Source organism: Silurus meridionalis, chromosome 22 (genome assembly GCF_014805685.1).
Source record: "Silurus meridionalis isolate SWU-2019-XX chromosome 22, ASM1480568v1, whole genome shotgun sequence".
NCBI lineage: Eukaryota > Metazoa > Chordata > Actinopteri > Siluriformes > Siluridae > Silurus > Silurus meridionalis.
The window spans coordinates 12256923-12263955 of NC_060905.1; positions in this window are offsets into that span (position 1 = coordinate 12256923).

Sequence of the window (7033 nt, forward strand, 5' to 3'; positions counted from 1 at the left end):
CTGGAGTGGGAACTTGCCTCATTGGTGCATTCCTACCTCACATGCCAATGATCTCTGGGTCAATCCTGAGCTCAGGATACTGTTTTTTTTAAGTCTGTGCATGTTCTTCTTGTATCCACTCTGGGATCTCCAGTTTCCTCCATATGCCCAGAAAACATGCTGGTATGTGGATAAGATAAATCATTTTCAGGTGTGTATAAATTATGAATGTGTGTCCTTGGTGCCCTGTGATGGACAGGTTTCCAATCGGGAGTGTGTTGCTGCTTCATGCCAAGTTCAAAACCCTGACCAGAATAAAATGGTTGGAGTTTGGGATTGAATAAAATTACTTTGAATTAATTAACATTTAAAAATGAACTTAATGCTTAACAATACACAAATCAACTATATCTAAGGTTCCTAATATTAAAAGTTGTAGTTTTACATTGATTTTTTTCCTTTCCAATGTTATAAACCTAACTTCTTAGAATACCTTAGAAATTTTCTACACAAACTGGGCCACCATGCCTCACTGGGTTTAACAGCTGGGCGTCATGCAGATGATGTACAATGTCACAGAGTTTACGATGTAATACATTCACGTGTCCATGTAGAAATTCTCAGCCATTCCAGCAGACACAGTGATAATTGCCTCAGGCTTGTCTGTTCAACACTTCAGTTCAAATAAACACACACACACACACACACACACACACACACACACACACACACAGACACACACACACACACACACACACACACACACACACACAGACACACACACACACACACACACACACACACACACACACACACACACACACACACACACAATGTAAAAGGCAAGACAGTAAAGCTCAGTTTATCTACAAACATAGCATTTTACTCTTTTGTTCTCTTTTACTTTAAATTCCTCTTTTGTCTTTTTTGCCTCTTCATTCCACCACCCATGGACTTGGCCTTCTCTTTCCTCCCACTCCTGACTTTCCTGCTATAAATAGGAAATAGTGTTTGAAAATGAGCATCACTAATACAGGGGATCGCTCTATCTCTCTTTTCTATACTTACCCTCCTTTCCCATTTTTTTCCTTTTTTATTATTTTCTGCAAACCTTGCTTTACTCTCTCCACCCAGGGTTTGTAGATCATTAGCTGTTCATGTTAGATCTGCATGACAAATAAAATATTCTCTCAGGTTGATAGCTCTGTGAAGTGGGCTTGTGAGCATGGTATTACCTTGATGATGGTGTTTCAAACTACCATATCGGACAGAATAGATGAAAATAACCAATTAGCAACTTGAACTTTACTGAGTGCTCACAAGCCCTTTTTTTCTGTTGGTCATGAACTTTTTTAATAACTGTTCAGAAAAGGGCTCTCTGTGTGATTCTAATAAACAGTAGTGCATGATGTTCTGATGGAGTACACAGTGTCTGACTCACCCGTCTGGATCTGTCATGATATCCGTTCGGCTCAGTCCCAGTTCTCCTCTACGCAGACACATAGGTAGGTAATTACTGAGGGCTGTATTCAGAGTTGAGTTGTTCGCACATAGTAAGAGATGCATACTAAGCTTGTATATAGTTCTATTATAAAGTCAGAATTAGCTGAATACTTGGATTAGAACTATTTGATATTTCTGCCGGCTCAGATTTTTTGTTGGAAATAAATATATAAACTAAACTTTAAACTGTTTTCTCATGTGTCATTTCCATCCAGAAGAATAGCTGTAATAAGCCCAGTTCCACTGTGAAATAGATGTTAGAAATGAATATTGCCAGTGGGAGAGTGACAATAGCCCCAACACTACATTCAGTACATGTAGCACATGATCATTACAGTGACATTGCACTACATTTAATCAAAGACTTTTAATTCAACATGACCAAATCCAAGTAGCCATCATAAAACAACAGCCAGCAGTGCAATATAAAATGTGCAAGTGGACACATCTTGTGCTTCCTTTTTTCAATGAGCTGCCAGTTAAATAATACATGAAAATATGTATTAGCTGCAACAACCCTTAATTTAGAAGCTGAACTATGTTAAATTTGGTCAATTTGTTGATCAGTTCTGCTAAACTACTTTTGACTGCTTAGTTTAATCTGTTGAAATACTATACTGGGTCTGCATTCCGACCACTGTCTACCAGAAGAGAAACAACAGTGGGTTTTTGTGCTCATTCAGCCACAAGGGCATCAGCAATGTCAGGTACTGATGAATGTAAGGAGGCTTGGGGTAGAGTCAGTGTTCCAATTCATTCTGAATATGTTCAGTAGACTTGAAGGCAAAGCTCTATAGCAGGCTCCTCAAGAGCTTCCACTCCAACCCATGTAAACTATATCTTCATGGAGCTAGCTTTGTGCACAGGGGCATTTTATACTGGAACAGGTTTGAGTCTCCTAATTGAAGTGGAAAAAAATGTTAACATCTATCTCATACAATACAATTGGGGTCCTCTAAATTTGTTTGAAATTTGGTTAAGAACACACATTGCTGGAAAAGTTAGGCATCCCTCTACTTTTGTCCTTATAGTGAAATGACCAAAAAATAAACTTTGAGCTGTTTCAAAAGTCAAAAGGTCAAAACTAATATATATGGACTATTATGAGGATATATTCAGTCCCTACTAAGATATAAAACCCTAGATATATACACACATATGCATATACTTGTGTACGGTTCATGTGTTGTTGGCCACCTGAGGGGCTTTGAATGCTGAGCTTTAATCTCCACACCGGGCCCTTGTGCCTTTGAAGTGTTAATCTGAGCCACTCACTCATATTCCTGACACACACATACACACAAGCCAAATTTGTGAGGCTTGCCCTGAGACAGCTGTATTCTTCTCTCTCTCTCTCTCTCTCTCTCTCTCTCTCTCTCTCTCTCTCTCACACACACACTCACACACACACACACACACACACACACCACTTGTTATTGACACAGAGAGGAAAACAAACCTAAACCCGTAGCACACCTAATGGCCCATTTGACGATCACTTGTGATTCATCTTATTCAAACTGCTTTGGGGTATTGTTTATGACTTGTTTAGGTGAAGACGTGCTGTGGAATCTTCTAGGACCTTCTAGTCACTAGCAAACTCACTCTCTAGCTCTCTCACTCTTTTTCTCTATTAAGTGCGTGTATCTGTATGTATGTCTCTATCTTTCTAACAAATGAGAGGAGGGAACTATAAGGCTGTGACTTATAGGTTGCTTGTGTTGTTGCTATAGCAACTGGGTCACATCCAGAGAGACAGAATTTGAGTGAGGATGTATCGAGGGAAAAATATAAAGGTAACGTGGGGAAGGAAGGATGAGAGACTGGTAGGAAAGATAAAAGCATGTGCCATTGTGGAATTAGCCATGGGAGGTCAGGTTAAACACACCTGTTCATAACATGCAGCACACACACGCTCAGTAGTTGCAGCATAATTAGTGATGTGGCAAAAATCTCACAAATAAGTCCTTCTTTACACTAGAGTAACACATGGAAAAGAGAATACTCAGTTGTTATCACAGAGAAATGTGATAAACAGTCGACTAGAATCAGAACAAAAAGATGTTTATATTTGGGCTATTCGCACTTTTATGCTAATGTACATTGGCACTGGTAGGAAGTAGACAAACAAAAAATGAAACTACAACTTTGCACACATCTGTGATTCTGCTGCAAAAATATAACTGTAATAAAAAACACTGAACAGATAAATTGTAGAATGATGTGCCATCTTTTGAGTGACAATTGCTCCATTTGCTCATTTTAATTTTATATTAGTCACCATGAGTCACAAGTCTGAACATTCAGGCAGACAACTCCTTCTCCTACCAGTATTTAACTATGATTTAGCAATAATGGCCATTGACAAGTCAAGTCAACGCTACTGTAACTACATCCTACACTTCAAAAACTCAGCATCCACCTGGCATATACTAATATGCTTGGTGTGTCTTCCAGAAGTACTTAAATTAGCAGTTAAAACATTTGTGTGATTTTTAACTATATTACTGTATTATTAGAAAGTATATTTAACTATAGTAATATTCTTCAACATTCAGAAGGACTGTGGCTGTAGTACCATTGATTTGCATACCTGAGAATCCTTACACAAACCACTGTGTGAATTGATCAGTCTGTCAGTGTGACAGTGTGACTGTCATTATCACCTGTAGCACTGTATTGGATTATATTATTATATATTATGCAATTATACTGTAAGGTTTAACCTGTGATTAAGGAAAATTACTACTTTCTGCTTATGTCACTAATGGGCATGTGCATAAAAAGAGGATTACATGAACAGAAACATGATTCAAAATGGGCTTGTAAATTGAGGGCATTTTTATGCACACATTAGCATGTTTCTTTTATGTTTTGCCATTCTCACTTCAATATGAGGTACCCCTACTTCTATTGGTGATTTTTTTAGATGAATGTTGAAACTTGCAGTCACTTGAGGTTTTAAATAAACAGTCCAAAAAAGGCCAATCTTTGTAGATTACTATTTTTAAATTGCAAAGGCACCAAATAAGCTGCTAATGAGCAACTTTATGCATTTTAAGACCACCATTGTTACCTTACAATTAAAATTACCATAACCTATACTCTTAGAGACTTCTGTTTGCTGATTAATAAAATACAATTTTGTCACATATCCTCACCAACTTGGGAGCAGCTCAGGCATATCAATCATAGCTGTAAAGCAGAGCAATGGCAGACTGGTAGTCATTAGGGCAATATTGACATCTGTCCAGTTCATAGGTAATTCACCATCCAGAAAAATCCTGTCTTTCTCCGATTCTGGCTTTTTGTTAACTCATTTCCTGCACTAATCCACCCCAATTGTTTAGGTTGGTATTGCAATTTGTGGATGTGCCATGTTAATTTCTGTCAACAAGACTTCTGCAATAATTGCACTGTTTCCATAAAAAAAATCGGAGCAGGCCATTAGACACTGCTGTTGGACAATTAAGTTTTGAAATTATGTGTCTGGAGATTTAATCCAAATGGCAGATGGTGCCAGACAGAGAATGAATGAGCTGCTAACTCTTGAAATTTTGACATCAATGTCACAATCTGCAGTTGTCTAGCGGTGTAAATGAATTGCTCCAGTGTCATCAAATAGTTTACTGCTGTTGTGCAGTCTGGTTATTTATACTGTGGGTCGTAATGAAAACGGTCTAAAAGATTTGCATTTTGAATATGAAGATACAGCAACTCCTAATAAATATAAAGAGTTATATGTTCACACAGCATAGGTAATGATTTTATTAGCATTTTGTTACATCATGCAAAAGGGATGTTCCCAGAAACTAACACTACAATACTACTAATATCCACAAAATGTTGTACAATATTGTTCATTGTTCATAGTATTATTCTACTAATAAACTGATGAAACTAACATATAGCTTTGTAATTACTTTATATATTGCTTTGCAAAAGCTTTAAGCTCATCTGAATAAACTGTCAAGACATTCTGTGAAGAACCGATGCAACGAAAAGTTTCTAATGATCAAAGCATAATTAACTTTTAAGAGTTAAATGAACAAATAAACAATTAAATCAATTAAAACAATTAAAGTAATTTACACTCAAAAGAAATTGGTTGGTTATGTTGTTTAAAATAAAAAAAAAATTAAAAACTTAATATTTATACTATTTGCACATCAAATCTCAGACAGCCACAGAAAAAAATTACATGCAAGGGGAACATGTAATTAATTTTTTTCACTTTTATGAGACACTTTAATGTAGAATGCACAAAATAGGCAAATATGGCTCAATTAAAGTAAAAAAAAGTGGGCCTAAGACTTTTTCACAGACTATTGTTGATAATATGGTTTATGTAAGAAATGCAAAGGAACATCTGGTGACTGTTATCCTGTGGAGCCATTTTGCTGTTGTGATTTGGGTCCACTTGTCTCTACAGGGTTGTACCATCAGGGTGAATCAATAGTTTTTTATTTTTGTTAAGGCCCTGTTTGCTATGTGATGCAATAAATACAGCATACAATGAGGCAGCATGCATTATATCCCAGAAGTTTTACAGTGAAGATTATGTTCAAAACATTACATAGGTCAATGCAGAAACCTGCTGGCTATACATGTGTGTTTTAATAAATGTAAGCTGCATCTCATGTTCCTTATAAACAATAGTGTACAATAATTATTAGGCTCACAGACATAACTCTTAAGGCCCTAAATGTGCACGGTTTTAGAATAATGTTAACACTAGTGCTTTACACAACAGTCTGTCTATCTATTATGTCTGTCAGTTCCGTTATCTCTCTTTCATTCTGTTTCGCGTTCTCCTGTGATTAACAGAGGCACCTCACAGAAATGGTACAGTCATTCATCTCTCAAAGACTGACTAGATTCATTATTGCACTTAAAATAGCTCATCACATTACAGCACTGTATAGTATGAATATGCAGAGCTAATAGTATTTAGCACAATACACAGTGGTGCCTGGTCTCAGTTACAAGTGAATATGGGGCAGATGTTGTAAATATATATATATATATATATATATATATATATATATATATATATATATATATATATATATATATATATATATACAGTTTCTCTTCATATTGTTACTCTATTCTGAATAACCTTTCCTAATAATCGGTAATCAGCCTCATAAGGCTAGACAAAATGGCAAATTGTCACCCTGCCAGGAGGGTCAGACACAGACATTTTTCCTAAATTGATCGAACTGGACTCTGGTATAAAAATTTAAATCGAGCATCTACAACTATAAAAGGTCACATTATAGAGAGATAAGAAATACCTTTGACATCCTTCCAGCCTGAACTCTGTTGTGCACACCCTGAATTCATGCCTCACCCATTTAATGATTTATCTTCAGAATAATCCTGGTGCTTCTAGACACTGATTAATTTTTTTTCTTAATTATGGATGCCTGTTGCTGTAGGGTGGGAATGTAACTGTATTGAAAATGTGAGAGAGAGAGAGAGAGAGAGAGAGAGAGAGAGAGAGAGAGAGAGAGAGAGAGAGAGATGCTCTTTGAGATGAGCAGAA